Source organism: Macrotis lagotis, chromosome 1 (assembly GCF_037893015.1).
Source record: "Macrotis lagotis isolate mMagLag1 chromosome 1, bilby.v1.9.chrom.fasta, whole genome shotgun sequence".
In the NCBI taxonomy this organism is placed as follows: Eukaryota; Metazoa; Chordata; class Mammalia; order Peramelemorphia; family Peramelidae; genus Macrotis; species Macrotis lagotis.
In genome coordinates this window covers 836024671-836037090 of record NC_133658.1, presented here as the reverse complement: position 1 = coordinate 836037090, position 12420 = coordinate 836024671, and the positions used below count along the sequence as shown (strand labels likewise).

General features: G+C 39.2%; 1 pseudogene; it reads right to left on the bottom strand.

The window, feature by feature from the left end:
* Positions 1 to 1877: 1877 nt before the first annotated feature.
* On the bottom strand, positions 1878 to 2601 carry LOC141507422 (large ribosomal subunit protein eL42-like; annotated as a pseudogene).
* Between the last annotated feature and the right edge of the window lie 9819 nt (positions 2602 to 12420).

Here is a 12420-nt window from a genome sequence, read left to right as displayed (position 1 = left end):
ATTTCCATCCCCATAGAAGGAAAGCCCTTTGAGGACAAAGAATGCTTACCCCCATTTACCCATTATTTGGGTAACTGCTGTTGTTCATGTCATGTTCAGTTTGAACAACTGTTGTTGTTCAGTCATGTCCAATTCTTCATGACCCCATTTTGTATTTTTTTGGCAAAGATACTAGAGTGGTTTGCTATTTCCTTCTGCAGCTCTAGTAACTGAGGCAAACAGGGCAGTGCCTTGCCCTGGGTCACTCAGCTAGTAAATGTCTAAGACCAGATTTGAACTCATGAAGTTGAGTCTTCCTGATTCCAAGCCTGATTCCACTATACCACCCAGCTACCTGAATCTCATGCAATTACGATACAATTATCTCTAGCATAGTATCTGATATATGATAAGGGCTTCCTTCCTCCCTCCCTCCCTTAAGTTTATCAACAATTTCTTAATTGCAAAATCCAATAGCCTCTTCTCATCTGAACTATTAACAGTGGCCTCTCTGCCTTCAGTCTCCTTCAACCTCCACAACTGAGATCCTAATAACTGCATTAAAACCAGTTTTCTTTCCAGTCTCAGCTCAGACTCTGCCTTCCACAAATTTCCTGATTGTTAGTGTTCTTCCTCTACTCCCAAATTCCTTCCTATGGACCTACTTATCAGTGCATTTGTCACTCCCAGAAGGGTGCAAGTTTCTTTTGGGCAGGGGTTGTTTCATGTATTTTTTGCCATTGTTCCCTCCAATGACTAATGTGAATCTTGCCCACATTAGAAGCTTGATTAAAGCTTGTTGAATTCCATTCAATTGAATCTCTTTGATCTTATCTCACCATTCCTTGTATCATACTTTTTCTTGCCCAGTCTTAAACAGAGTTAAGTTGTATCTATCTTGATCATCCCTAGGGCCCAAGGCCCCTTACTCAAAGGAAGTATTTGCTAAATGCCTTTTCAAATCAATGGAAACGTGGCTACTGAACTCGGAGTGGCTTTAAAGGGTAGAACCAGAGGTATATTGATAAATGCTTTAACAACTTGACTCTGGAAGAATAAGTCTGACTTGCTTTTAAGTTTAATGTGCATTATTAAGAGTTTTCTCCATCACTTTCTTTTTTTTTTTAGGAAGACTCAACATTTATTAAGCACCTTTAGTTGTGAAAGGTACAGTGCTGAGCACTGTACCAAGATACACAGAATGACAAAGACAAACATTCAGCCCATAAGAGGGCTTAAAGGCTAATATGGATTTATGAAACACAAACAAACGATGTAAAATGAAAAACATTCTCTACTGTTCAACATCTTGCCCAGCTGTCATTCCTACCTCTCCCTAAACATAATTTTTATCAATTTTCAATTCACAGGGATTTCAATCACTATTGATTAGTTCACAGAGAATTCAACCTAGAAATGGGAAGTCACTTCATTAATACTTTGAAAACAGGGTATGAATGAGTTTGACTAATAAATGACCAGGCAGTTCAATCATTAATATTTTTCAAACAGGGCAGCCCCTAAAAGTGATGAATTAAGTACTTTTAATTTGCTGAAAGTCTATAATAGGAATAAAATTTTCCTGTATTTTTATTAGTGATTTTTTAATTGATTTATATTCCTAATTTATCGAACTTTCAAGCTGCCTAGGAATCCAGGCTGTCAGCAACTATGTTAGCCATAGTCCTAACAACCAAGTTCTCCAGGCTCCTCCCCCAATGATCAGCTGGATTTTCTCTCTATAACATAAATCTCATTTAAGTAGATGATTAAATTACAACATTCGGTCACATCTTCAAAAACTATTTCTATGTGGGAACAGCTTCACATAGTATCAGACTTGTTTTTTTCCTCAAGTCTTTTCCTTTCCAAGACAAAAAAACACAAAAACCAAGGAATGGAATGAGATGGGTTTTTTCCCTATCAAGACGAAAACAATGAAATTCAGAACTGGATCACTTGGCCCTTTCTCTTCTTAACTCCTCCCAGTTCAAAATGCTTAAACCTCTTCATGGCAAGCTTCCTCTTAGACCTGCAGCTGGGTTCCACACAGTCAAGCCTCAGTACAATCTTTTTGGGGTTTTTTTTTCCTTTTTCTGAAAACTTTCTTTTGTCTGCCCACCACAACCGCTCTGCTTCCGATGGTTTCGTCTTTTCCCCAGTTCCTTCAGGGAATCCTGCCTTTTCTCGAACTGCGTCCCTTTCTGAGGCTTGCCGCACTTTTTGCACAAAGTTCTGCAGATTCAGGGACGTTCACCAAAGGACGACGCCGCGCTCTCCACCGGGCTCCTGCTGTGTCCAGGCCGCGGGGTCCCTCGGCCCAGCGCTCACAAGGACCAGCTGCAGAAGACGACCGACTTCGAGGGCTGACGCGGAACACTCTCCATCACTTTCTGAAGTCTAGACAATCAACAAAACAATAGGCTAAGTCCTAATTTGTAGCATTTGCTAATTCCTGAAGTTTAAATACTGTCACTGAAAAATGAGCTCTTCCGAACTCATGGGAACTTGCTCCAGGACCCTGGAAAGATTCCAATCATAGTCAATGAACATTAGCATTGGGTGCTGTGCATCAGAGATAAAGTCTGGTGATGACAGGTCATTCCTGGGTCTTGGGGGCATCGAAGTAGAAATGGGAGACTGAATCATCCTCAAATCCTAGACATCGGTGAGGAAGTATAGGGAAGGGTTGATTTGTGCATTTGGTCACTGGTCTCTAGGTCTCTCTCTAAGCTAGTTTTTCTTACACATTCAATGAATAATTGAGCCAACCTTGGGCTGAGGTTTCATCTGTTTTGTTTCCATGGAGGAAGGGAAGGAAGGATGTTTAAGTGGGGGGAGGGTTAGGTCTCAAATGTCTCCAAGCCACAGGGCCTGCCTAGGTTGCTAAGGAGAAGTGTGGGGGTCGTCCTATCCATCAGAGCCTGTCTCCTCTCATCTGCTGATGCCTCAGGTTTGTGTGTGTGTGTGTGTGTGTGTGTGTGTGTGTGAGAGAGAGAGAGAGAGAGAGAGAGAGAGAGAGAGAGAGAGAGAAAAGGAGAAAGGAAGGGAGGAGGGAAGGAGGAGAGATGTGGAGGTTGAATCACTGGGTAAAGGACAGATGGGGAAGTTGATGGGAAAGAAAGACAGGAGACATGACAAAAGCATAGTAGCCTTGAAGATATCACAAAAGTGGGAATTAACATGTTGGATGACAATCAGGAGGGAAAAGACCCTGATAGACTAGGGGTTTGGGCTAAATCAAGTAGTGTGAAAAATAACAGGAATAAATGTAAAATATTAAACTTGAGTTAAGAAAAATCATACCAGTGCAGAATGGGGAAGGCATAGTCATCAAAAAGCATTTATTAAACATTTCCTGTGAGCCAAATACGATGTTAAGTTAGGCCATAGTTCACATGAAAAAGTTCTACAAAGTAGACTACAAGACCAATATAAATCCATAATGTGGCATGGAAGTCACAAAAATTAATGGCTTTCTTGGGCTGTATCAGTAAAGGCACAGAAAGACCATATCTGGAATATGTTGTTTTAAGTGACACATTTTAGGAAGGGGAGTGACAGACAGAAGGGTGGAATGGAATGATGAGAAAACTAGGAATCCTGCATCTGAAGGAACTGGGATGTTTTGCTTGTTTGGGGGAATCATTGGGACTTTCTTTAAGTATTTCAAAGACTGTCATGTGGAAAAGGGATTCATTTTGTCCTTTTCAGATTCAAAGAGCAGAAAAGGAGAAGAAAGTTGCAAAGAGACATATTAATCTTTTTTAAATTTTTTAATTTATTTTCATCCATATGTACATGCATATTTCCAAGTTACAAAATTTCCTTCCACCCTTTCTGCTGCCCACCCCCCTCCCCTCAGGCGGGAACAGTCAGGTTAACATTTTACATACATATTTTGATAAACATGTTTACAAATTAGTAATTTTTGGCATGAGGAATTAGAATTAAGAGAAAGATACTTAAGAGATAATTTTTATAAAGTTTTAATCAGATTTGGAAGGGTTTTTTATGTTTTATTTAATTTTTCCAATTACATGTTATGGAAATTTTTCAATATTCGTCCACTTGTATTTATGTTACATATTTTTTTACTACCCTCCTTTACCACCCCCCCCTCCTCTCGGTGGTGAATAATCAGATAAAAATTGCACATGTACTTCTATGTTTTAGCATATTTACATATTAGTCATTTTGTGTTTGAGCAATTAGGACTAAGGAAAAAGAAAGAAGATCATGGGATTGGAAGGAAAAACATAAGAGAAGTTTTTAAAAAGTGAACATATTATCCATTCAGAATCTGTGGTGTTTTATTGTTGTTTTCATCTGGATGTGGAAGGCATTGTCCCCACCAGATCTCTCAAGGTTGTCCTAGATCTCTGAACTGCTGAAAGGAGCTGCATCTATCATGGTTGATCAATTCACAGGAGACATTTTAATCTTAATTAAGAGGAAAAATTTTCTAACACAAAGGGCCATGACAACCCAGTATGAGCTGCCTCGGATATGGATTTTCCCATCATTGAAAGTCTTCAAGTTGAGATTGGCTGACCACTGATCAAAGATGGTGCATGGAGATTTCTGATCATTTATTTATTAATTGATCTAGATGATCTTTGAGATCTCTTCCAACTCTGAAACTGGTTCTGAGTGATGGCTAGGCCAGGCAACACAGGACAGGAAGGGATTGCAGGTAAATATTGAAGACAGCCTGGACTCCACAGGTGTTTGGTCTCTCTCTTCTGCTATACTCAGCCTTCATATGAGGAAACACAGCTCTACTCCAACCTAACACAGCCTCTTCATCTCTCTAGCTGGTTGCTGCCTTTATAATGGGATCTTGTGGAGTCTCCTTTCTCATCCCCTGGATGCTCTCCTCAGGCCTGTGTCTCTTGCTCTTACCCCAGTTCCTACCAGGTACAGAAACCACTCACTCTTTCACAGAAAGGCACAGGATATATCAGATTATTGGGGGAGGGGAGAAAGGAGAATTGATATTTAGATCACTTGTAAAGGAATGTATGAAGAAATAGTGGGATGGGGGGGAATGGAGGATGGGTGATGTGTTGTATGATTGACTGGTGGGTAGATGGATAGTAAATAAATGCTTGCTGGATGATGTTTGATGGGCAGAGGGTAGAAGACGAATGATGAATGCATATAAATCCATATAATATTATAGCCCCAAAAGTTAATTTTGGGTTTCACTGAGGCATAGTTCTTAGGTGATAATTCCAGTCTGCTCTGCACTGGACAGACCACAGTTAAAATATTATATTTGGTCCTCATTCCCATATTTAAAAATGGACATTGATAAACTAAAGAGTACTCAGAAGAATACAACCAGAATGATAAAGAATAAGAAAGGATCATGCCATACCAGTTCATTCATTCAACAAACATTTATTAAGTGCTTACTATGTTCCAGCTCCTCTCCCCAACAAAAACAAACCCTAAATAATTGCTGACATCAAGAAGTTCAAATTCTATGGGAGAGAAACAACATGTATATAAAAAAATAAAAACAAAATGTATAGAGAGTAATTACCAGGAAAAGAGCCCTCCAACTGTAGGGCAGAGATAGGTTCCCTGGAAGAAATGACCCTTGAGCTGACCTTTTAGAAAGCTAGGAATTCTATAAGGTACAGATAAGAAGGCTATAGCATTGGGAACAAATTATGCAAAGATACAGAAATGGGAAATGGATTGTCCTATCCAGGAAAGAGCAGGAACACATAGGGTATAAATAGGAAAGTATACATGCAACTATAACCTGGAATCACACTCTTAAGGACTTTAAAAGACAAACAGAAGGATGTTAATTTTATCTAGTGAAATGAGGAGCCTTGAGTTGTACTGATTAATAGGGTCAGATCTATTCTTAAGGATTATCAATCTGACTGTATGGAGGAAGGACAGAAGGATGACTTGAGGCAGGGAGACCATTTAAGTGACTATTGCAATGGTCCAGGAGAAAGGAGCTGAGGATCTTAATTGGAGAGGGGTAGCCATGTGAATGGAGAGAAGGGGATAGTTGGAAAGATAGCATTGATAAAACTTAACTATTAGTGGACATAGGTGAAGGAAAGAAGATTTAGGCTGAGTTTTGGGTTGTAAATCTGAGTAACTAGAAGGATGGTGATGTTCTTTTTTTTTAACATAGTACTTTGTTTTGTATCTATTTATTTATTTATTTATTCTTATTTTGTACAAATAATGTTTTTTTATACATTACTAAAATATTCTTGTTAAAGAGTAAATATAATACCCCCTCCCCCCAAAAATATAGACCCTCATGAGTGATAAAATAAAGGGGAGAGAAAAAATTAAAATTAAAATAAAAAAATAATAATAATAATTGTAGATATGGCCAGGTGGCGCAGTAGATGGAACATCGACCCTGGAGCCAGGAGCACCCAGGTCCAAATCTGGCCTCAGACACCCAACAATCACCCAGTTGTGCGGCCCCAGGCAGGCCACCCAGACCCATTTGTCCTGCAACCCTCCCCAAAAATAATAATAATAATAATAAATGTGCTTCAGTCTGTGTTCCAACACCACCAGTTCTGTCGCAGGTGGATCACATTCTTCAGGATAAATCCATCACAAAAGTTACTTCCATATTTTTCCACTGTTGCCATTGCTGATCGCAACTCCCTCCATTCATACTTCTCTACTATTGTGTCCTATATGTTTCTCCCTCCTTTCACTCTGTCTTTGCTGTAGGGTAGCTGAATGGTGCAGCAGACAGATCTCCGGCCCTGGGGCCAAGAGACCCCGAGCCCATATACCACCCCTTAGGCCCAGCATCCACCCAGCCCCATGGTCCTGGACAGGCCATCCAATTCCAGCCCCTGACAGTTCAAAAAGTTTTTGAGGAGAAGAATGCTTTAAAAAGCAGAATTGGTCAGATGGAAAAAGAGATAAGAAAGCTCTCTGAAGAAAACAAATCCTTCAGACAAAGAACAGAACTGAGGGAGGTTGCAGATTTTACCAGAAATCAGGACACAATACTTCAAAACCAAAAGAGTGAAAAATTAGAAGAAAATGTGAAACATCTTATCGAAAAAACAACTAATATGGAGAACAGATTTAGGAAAGATAATTTAAAAATTATTGGAATAACTGAAAGTCATGGCCAGGAAAAGAGCCTTGACATCATTTTCAAAGAATTACTACAGGAAAATTGCCCTGATATCCTAGAAGCAGAGGGCAAAATAGAAATGGAGAGAATCTACCGATCTCCCCAAGAAAGAGATCCAAAAAAAAACCAACCCCCAAGAATATTATAGCCAAGTTCCAGAACTCCCAAGTCAAAGAGAAAATGTTACTAGCAAAAAAAAAAAAAAAGAAAATATTACTAGCAGCCAGAAGGACACAATTCAAATATCGTGGAGTTGCAGTCAGGATCACACAGGACTTAGCAGCAACTACATTAAAAGCTTGTAGGGCTTGGAATATAATATTCTGGAAGACAAAAGAGCTCAGAATGCAACAGAGAATTAACTACCCAGCAAAACTGAATGTCCTCTTCCAGGGAAAAAGATGGACTTTCAATGAACCAGGGGAATTTTGAATGTTCCTGTTGGAATGGCCAGAGCTGAACAGAAGGTTGAATCTTCAAATACAGGACTCAAGTGAAGCATAGAGAGTGGAGGAGAAGAGGAAAATATGAGAGACTTAATGATGATGAACTACATGTATTCCTGTATAGAAAAATGATACTGATAATACTCATATGAACCTTCTCATTTAATAGAGCAGGTAGAAGGAGCTTTTATAGATGAAGCACAGGAGAAAGCTGAATTTGAAGATATATTGTGGTGTAAAAATGGAGTCAATAGAAAAAAGGGAAATGTAATGGGAGAAAGAAAAAGGAGAGAAGGAATAGGCTAAAATATTTCATATAATAAGATTTTTCTTTATTACAATGAGTTATTGCAATGATATGGAAGGGGGAAGGCAAGGGGGGATGAGGGAATCTTTGCTCTCATCAGAGGTGGCTAGGAGAGGAAACAGCATATATACTCAAGGGTGTATAGATATCTGGAGTAAGAAGGAAAGAAGGGGGACAGGGAGAAGGGGGGGATGTGAGTGATGGAGGAGAGGATGGACCATGGGGGGAGAGTGGTTAGATATAACACATTTTCTTTTTTACTTCTTGCAAGGATGGTGATGTTCTAAACAGAACCAGGAAAATTAAGAAGAGGGAAAGGTTTAGAGGGAAAGATAATGAATTCTCTTTGATTGTTGAATCTGAGATGCCCTAATTGGAGGTATTCAATAGGGAATCAGAAGCACTGGGGCTTGAGTTCAGGAAAGAACCTGAGACTGGATATATAAATCTGACAGTGTTCTGAGTAAAGGTGACTGCTGAGCCCATAGGAGTTAATTAAACCATCAAGAAAGAAAATAGAGAAAGAAAAGAAAAAAGGACCCAGGACAGGGTCTTAGGGTATGATCCTATGTGGTGGTGAAGATATGAGGATGCTTATCCAGCAAAGGACACTAAAAAGGGAATGGTCAGACAGACAGGAGGAAAACCAAGTGAGAATAGTATCATTAAAAAACTAGGGAGGAAAGAGTATTAAATGATGCAGATAGGTCAAGACAGATGAGAACAGAGGGGAAAAAGTCATCAAAACTGGAGACTAAGAGATCACTGATAACTGGGAAGAGTGCAAATTCAGTTGCACAATGGGGTCAGAAGGACAATTACAAAGGGCTGATAAGTGAAATGTGAGATAGGAAAGTGTATGCAATGAGAGTAGATCCCTTTAGTTAAAAGTGACTCTGAAAAAGAAGAAATCTAGGGATTTCTTATGAAGCAAAGAGGATTCAGTGAGGGTTTTTTTTAAAAGCTAACATTTAGGCAGCTAGGTGGTGTGGTGGATAGAGCACCAGCCCTGGAGTCAGGAGGACCTGAATTCAAATATGGCCTTGGACACTTAATAATCACCTGTGTGACCTTGGGTGGGTCACTTAACCACATTGCCTTAAATAAAAAATAAATTTTAACAAAGCTAACATTTACATAGCATATGCTAAGCATTTTACAATTATCACATTTGATCCTCACAACAATACTGGGAGGTTGGTGCTATTATTCTTTCCATTTTACAGATTAGCAAACTCAGTTGCTAATAAGTTAAGTATCTTGCCCAGGGTCAGATAACTAGTATCAAGAGTTCTTGACTCTAAACTCAGTACTCTAATCACTGTACCACTTACCTGATTTTTTTAAGTATGGGGGAGATGTGGAAATGTTTGTAAACAGTATCAAAATAAATAGCAAATAGAAAGAGGATAACTAAAGAGGTGATCATTGACCTCTGAGAGGACATAATCAAAAGCTCAAGTAGAGGTTTGGTGGCTGCAAGAAGAAGGTTCACTTCTTCTGAGATGGAGCAAAGAAGAAGAGAATGAAAGTTACTGTTGAAATATTTTTGAAATGAAGACACTGGGTTTATTTAACCTAAATATTTGAGAAGTTGAGTCACATAGCTCTTGTCTTCAAGTATCTAAAGGGTTATCACTTGGAATGGGAAACATACTTGTTTGTCTTGGTCCCAAAGAATAGAACTAGGAGAAAGTGGAAGAAATTGCAAAGAGGAAAATCTAGACCTGATTTAAGGAAAATTTTCCCAACAGGGCTATTCCAGAGTAGAGTTGGCTGCCTCAGGAGGTGGTGGTGGTTTCAGGGCTCACTGTTGGTCTCTATGGTTCCTTCCAAGTCTGGCACTATAATTTTATAAATGTTGAATGATAGATGGGTGGGATATGAATTGTATATGATATCAGTGCTGAATGGTGGATGATGGATGATGGCAAGTGGATGATAGTAGATGGCATATTAATCAATAAGTAGTAGATAATAGATGGCTGGTGAGTAGCGGACAATAGATGATGGAGAATGGATGGAGGGATGGTAAGGGTTGAGTAGCACATAGTAGATGGAGAAAGGATGGTGATGGTGTGTACATTGTATATAGATGGAGGTTGGATGGAACATGGATGGTGATGATAGAGAATTGTAGCTGGAAAGATGATAGAAAAGAAATGATGGGGCAGCTAGGTGGTGCAGTGGACAGAGCACCAGCCCTGGAGGCAGGAGTACCTGAGTTCAAATCTGGCCTCAGACACTTAATAATTACCTAGCTGTGTGGCCTTGGGCAAACCACTTAACCCCATTGCCTTGCAAAAACCTAAAATCGGGGGCGGCTAGGTGGCGCACTGGATAGAGCACTGGCCTTGGAGTCAGGAGTACCTGAGTTCAAATCCAGCCTCAGACACTTAATAATTACCTAGCTGTGTGTCCTTGAGCAAGCCACTTAACCCCATTGCTTTGAAAAATCTAAAAAAAAAACAACCCTAAAATAAAAAAAACAAAAAAGAAAAGAAAAGATGGCTAAAGAATCAATAAATGGCAGATGATGGGGGGGAGTATAAGATTAAATGGAAAGGGGGGTGGCTAGGTAGCATAGTGGATAAAGCACTGGCCTTGGGTTCAAATCTGGTCTCAGACACTTAATAATTACCTAGCTGTGTGGCCTTAGGCAAGCCACTTAACCCCATCTGCCTTGCAAAAAAAAAAAAACCTAAAAAAAAAAAGATTAAATGGAAAGCAAGATGGTAGCTGAATTGAAGCTAGATAATAGATGAATGGTAGCTTTTTCCCCACATTCTCTCTCGTCCTGTTTTCAGGCTCTAGAGCAGCAGAAGGAAAACTTGCCCAGAAACTGCTCCATGATCTCTTTACCAACTACACTAGTGCCCTTAGACCTGTGGAGGACACAGATCAAGCCCTAAATGTGACACTGGATGTGACCCTGTCCCAAATTATTGACATGGTGAGTGGGGACTGTAGGTTTGTTTTGATTCTATCTGCATAAATGTCAGCATATACTTGCATGTGATGGAGCATATGATTGTTTATATATAGATGTTTTTGCACAACCTCAAATGTTTATAATTGTGTATTTTTATGTGTAGCGATATAATATATATATATATATATATATATATATATATATATGATAGATATGGATAAATCTGCATGTGTTACCATGTCTGTAGGCATTTTAGTATCTCTCACCAGTCCTGCTCTTCCCCAGGATGAACGAAATCAGGTACTGACCCTGTATCTGTGGATTCGCCAGGAGTGGGCTGATGCTCACTTACACTGGGAGCCTGAGGTCTATGGGGGTCTTGACTCCATAAGAATCCCCAGCAGCTTGGTCTGGAGACCAGATATCGTGCTCTACAACAAGTACGACTCTATAATGATAATAATAATAAGAATAAGAAGTTACATCTAAATAGCCCTTTATGGTTTGCAAAGTATTTTATGTATATTACCTTGTTTGATCTTTACTATGGCCCTGTGAGGTGGGAGTTATTATTATTCCCATTTTATAGATGAGAAAACTCTTTGACGAAACAGTCTAGATTACAACTTCCCAAACTGTCAGTCAACAAGCATTTATTGATCACCTACTTACAGCAAGCATCAAGCTAAGTGCTGGGAATACAAAGAAAAGCAAAAGCTGTCCCTTTTCTCAATGAGTTCACATTCTAACAAAGGAGATGCCACACAAATTACAAATATATATATATATATATATATATATATATATATATGTATATCATATATATTCTATATTTAGTATATTTACTGTCAGGGAGAGATAAAGTGAAAACAAAACTCAGGGAAAACCAGCAAAACATGTAAGGCAGAAGGGGAAACAGACCAGGGCAAACAGAGTACAAGGGGAAATGAAGCAACCAAGGAGCTGATTAGAGCAGGACCAGAAGAGGTTGTGAAACAGAGGAGAGGGCAGAGGACATATTTATATTTATTTATTTTTTATTTTTTAAGATTTTGAGTTTTACAACTTTTCCCCCAATCTTACTTCCCTCCCCCCACCCCTACGGAAAGCAATCTGTCAGTCTTTATTTTGTTTCCATGTTGTACATTGATCCAAATTGAGTGTGATGAAAGAGAAATCACATCCTTAAGGAAGAAACAAAAAGTATAAGCGATAAAAAGATCAGACAATAAGATATCTGTTTTTTTCCCTAAATTAAAGGGAATAGTCCTTGAACTTTGTTCAAACTCCATGGCTCTTTATCTGGATACAGATGGTATTCTCCATTGCAGACAGCCCAAAATTGTCCCTGATTGTTGCACTGATGGAATGAGAGAGTCCATCAAGGTTGAACATCGCCCTCATATTGCTGTTAGGGTGTACAGCGTTTTTCTGGTTCTGCTCATCTCACTCAGCATCAGTTCATGCAAATCCCTCTAGGCTTTCCTGAATTCCCATCCCTCCTGGTTTCTAATAGAACAATAGTGTTCCATGACATACATATACCAGAGTTTGCTAAATCATTCCTCAATTGAAGGACATTTACTTGATTTCCAATTCTTTGCCACCA